Here is a 4,448-nt window from a genome sequence, read left to right as displayed (position 1 = left end):
CTGGAGAACAAGTCCTGTGAGGAGCGGCTGAGGGAGCTGGGGGTGTTCAGCCTGGAGAAAAGGAGGCTGAGGGGAGACCTTCTCGCTCTCTACAGCTCCCTGAAAGGAGGGTGTAGCCGGGGGGGTTCGGTCTCTGCTCCCAAGTCACAGGCGATGGGACAAGAGGAAACGGCCTCAAGTTGCCCCAGGGGAGGTTCAGACTGGACATTAGGAAAAATTTTGACACTGAAAGGGTTATCAAGCCTTGGAATGGGCTGCCCAGGGAAGGGGCTGAGGCACCATCCCTGGAGGTGTTCAAAAGACGGGTTGACATGGTGCTGGGGGACATGGTTTAGTGGTGGTTTTTTTTGTCAGAGTTAGGTTGATGGTTGGACTAGATGACCTTGAAGGTCCCTTCCAACCTGGGTGATTCTATGATTCTACTTTTTGGTCGGTTTTTATCTGCAATGCAACTGCACGGTTTTTCCAGATTTTGCCTTCTCGTTTAGCAGAGGCGAGGGGGGGCTCATGCAGTGACTGTGTGGGACACCGATGGGATGAGCACAGGTGACTGTCACATCGATGGGCCCTGCTATGGGTCGACAGGGACTATAAATGACCGTTGTGCCCCACTGCAATGGGGGACCCCTCCCCACCACCCACCCTCACCCTTGCCAAGGCCTGAGAATCGCGGATCAATGCGACGCCGGTGACTCCGGAGGATCATCGAGCCGTCCTGTGGACCCACCATCGTGGTGGTGATAGACTATTTCTTGTCTTGCAGCTCTCCCAAATTCTGCTTCTCCTTTCCTCCTTTCCTCTCCCTCTGCCTTTTCTCTATTGCCATTTGGCATCATTTTTTAGGTACCAAAAATAAAACTACAGTAAAGAGCATCAGACCTCATTTGTGTCTCAATCGCGCCCCCGGAATCATTTTGAACCCCCTCCCGGACAAAAAAATCAGACCGGGACCTAACATATTACTGGTGACGAAGGTGGGATAGGATTCTGGGGACTGGGAGTGCTGTTTTTACTATTTGCTTATTGTGTGTATTGGAGAAGTGCTGATGTTTTTGTGAACAGTAGGAGTTTATTTTTGGATTTGTTTATTGACTGTTAGTGGTCTGTGAACATACGTGTGTGCCTCTCGGAGACGTAAGGGGGTGGGAATCTGTGTTGAATTGTTTAGTGTGCTATGTGCGACCTCTCCGAGTGACTGCCCCCGACCTTTGTTGTTGAAAACCAGATTTGAGTTTTGATTTTTTTTGTTGTTGTTGAGTAAATATGAGCGAGAGCCTCTCACCCCCTTCGGGGCGAGATGTTTTGTCTGATCTTTTGGAAAAACATAATGCGCGCCCTTCAGTACCGGGTAGTGATTGGGCACGAGATAATTGGCATAATCTGCAGAGTGTTTCCGATCGAATCAGTGCCTTACAAAGGGATGCCAGACTTTGCTTTGGAAAAGGGCAATCTATTCTATGCGCCGTTCTGGGTGCTAGTTTAGTTGCTGCCGTAGAAGCTCGGGATCAGCGACGCGGCGCCGAGTCTCAAATTGTATAGTCTCTGCAGACTCTGGTACAATCATCTTTGCAAGGAGGAGTGGAGGAGTTAAAGGGGCAGTGAGATCAAGAGCGAGCTCAGGCGAGTTGTTTGCAGTCCGCCCTTAAAGAACAACTCCTTGCGGACGGGAGCAGAAGAGATCCCTTATACCCCAGCACAGAATTAGGCGAAGCGAAAGCTAAATTGGACGAGGGGAAAGCCCCTCCTTGTTCGCTCCAGGCCTCTTGTCAAAGTGGAGTATGAGTTTGACGATGGTCAAAATGCTGCCCCTCAACTTACCATTAAGGAAATGCCTTACTCCGCTGTGGAATTAGCTAAACTAAAGAAAGAATTTAGCCGTGCTCCCAGGGAGTCAGAGACAGAGTATGTGTGGAGAGTGTCCTCATCGGGTGGAGATCAGGTACTGTTAAGTGAGAAGGAAGCTGAAGGATATTGGGCCCCTGGAATGTTCTTAACTACTGGCCACCACCGGGCTCCCTGGTCCCTAACTCAAAAAGCAGCCTATTGGGCTGGAGGTCTCAGTCCTTCAGAAGGAGGAGACCCCCTTGCTATCTCCGGGTCGGTCGATCAGATAGTGGAAAGTGTGCAAAAAGGGGTTTGCCTGCAAATGATGTCCAACCATGAGCTTAGACTCCAACGAGAATCCCCCGTGATGCTGCCAGTAGACCCCGAATGAACGGCACCGCCGATAAGAGGACTCCCTGGCTCTTTGAAACCAATCGGTACACAGCTGCGAGGAACCATTAGGGCAGCGTGCCGAGGTGAGGCAGCTGCAGCAGAGGAAGGGGAAGAAAGAGCACCCCCCGATCACAGAGATCCAAACCGGAGGGCGTGGACATGGGGAGAAGTTGCCCAAGAATTAATTAACTACGGGTGAAAATATGGTCCTGTTAGTGTCCCCTCTGCCAAACCAGACTCGAAAGGGTTAAGACAGACAGAGCTAGAAACCCCTCCGGCTGCCAGAGCCAGAGAAAAAACAATGGGTCAGTGGCGGGAGGGAGATATCCAAGAGGCGAAATACCTTGTGGACTATGGGATGGCAGAAAGGTACTCCCCGAGATCTGATGGATGGGTTACCAACTGACACGCTAGAAAAACTGGTTAAGGAGTGGCCCGAGAAACCTGTGGCTCCCCAAAATTTAACTTCAAGCTGGACAAAGACGCCGGGCAATTCTACCCCGAGTCTCCGCTGCCCCCCCGCTTTCGATCTCTCCAGCAGGAATCTGCGGGAAACTCACTGCTCCGCTTCTCAACAGCGGGCGGAGGAGCGGAGGGGCCTGGCTACGTATCAGACAGCTCCCTATGAACCAGCGAGGAGATGTTATGATTACCTGTTTTGTAGGACCTAAGAAAATCCCAATTACATTTTTGGTAGATACTGGAGCTCGAATTTCAGCCTTGAGAACTGAGGATGCGTCCCGTAGTGGCATTTCAGTACGGAAGCGAGGGTTGTTGTAGCTGATGCGGTCGGCAATGTACAAGCACAATCATTAGCCACAGTTAACTGGACACTGCCGGGAGAGGAAACAACCGTTTTAACACCAATGGTTGTCGGACCATTCCCACTTAACCTCTTAGGGCTGGGTGTCTTGAAAGATAGAAAGTGGACGGACACAGGGGGAGGGAGCTGGTCTTTTGGTGCAGTGGAGGTGCGACTTTTACAAACCGCACCCCCACTTCCCCCCTTGAAAATAACAAACATCAAACCCCTCGGGGCACGAGAGGGAATAGCCCCACTGTTAGAGGACTTAAGGGAACAAGGAGCTGTCGGTCCTACTCACTCTCCTTTTAATTCCCCGGTACGGCCAGTCCGAAAGCCAAATGGCAAATGGAGATTGACTGTAGATTATCCAAGAGTAAATGCAAATACTGGTCCATTAACAGCTGCAGTGCCAAAACCAGCTGACCTCACAGCTACTACCCAGGAGCGAGCTCACCCTGTTATGGCAACTATCGATGTTAAGGATATGTTTTCAATGGTCCCTCTGCAACCTGAGGACCAGGATCGTTTCGAGGGTACAAGCATTCTCCCGCATTAGCCCACCATGCTTTAGCAAAAGAACTTGAACTGATCCCGCTAGAAGAAGGAGTCAGAATTTACCAATACATCGATGATGTGCTAATAGGAGGAAATCAGACAGAAAAGGCTCAAAAAACACAAAATGACATTATTGTCCATTTGGAGAGCTTAGGATTAAAGATTCCACCTGAAAAGGTTCAAGCCCCCTCCAACGAGGTTAAATTCTTAGGAATCTTGTGGAAAGGAGGAATGACCTGCATTCCTAAAGATACTCTTACCACGCTAGACCAGGGAAAAATGCCCGGATCAAAGAAAGAGTTGCAGCATGTGTTGGGATTGCTCGTGTTTTGGAGAAAACATATCCCAGACTTTTCTATCATTGCCAGACCTTTGTATGACTTACTGAGAACAGGTGTGTCTTGGGACTGGACCCCATTCGTGAAGAAGCTTTGCAGCTTTTAATACATGAAGCAGCGAATCACCAGGCACTTGGCCCTGTATATCCCACGGATCCTGTGCAAATTGAGTGGGGGTTCTCTCAATCAGGATGGTCATTACGCTTTCGGCAAAAAGATCCTGAAGGTCCTCCTCGTCCTATCAGTCTTTCTGTCGGGTCCTTACAGGGCGCACTCACCATGGCCGCACTTCTCGCAGCGAACCGGGAGGTTTTCGGGGTTCAGGGCTCGGCCGGAGCAGACGCAGCAGGATTGTTCCTTGCCCGACACCGCCGCTGGGGGGGGATGCAATTAATGACAGGGGGGTAACTAATTAAAGGAGGGGAGGGGTTCATTAATTTAGGGGGAGCAGTTCTTACTGGGCCTGATGTCCCTTTACTTGAAGGGACTATTTTTACCTTAAAATTCTGGCAGGTGGCAACAGACCAAAGGAG

General features: G+C 50.4%; 1 pseudogene; it reads left to right on the top strand.

Annotated features, from left to right (window-relative positions):
• Positions 1-1,263: 1,263 nt before the first annotated feature.
• Positions 1,264-2,888, top strand: LOC141476065 (uncharacterized; annotated as a pseudogene).
• Positions 2,889-4,448: the final 1,560 nt, after the last annotated feature.

Source organism: Numenius arquata, chromosome 28, assembly GCF_964106895.1.
Source record: "Numenius arquata chromosome 28, bNumArq3.hap1.1, whole genome shotgun sequence".
NCBI lineage: Eukaryota > Metazoa > Chordata > Aves > Charadriiformes > Scolopacidae > Numenius > Numenius arquata.
Note: the sequence above shows the minus strand (reverse complement) of the source record. Positions and strands in the feature narration are given on the sequence as shown.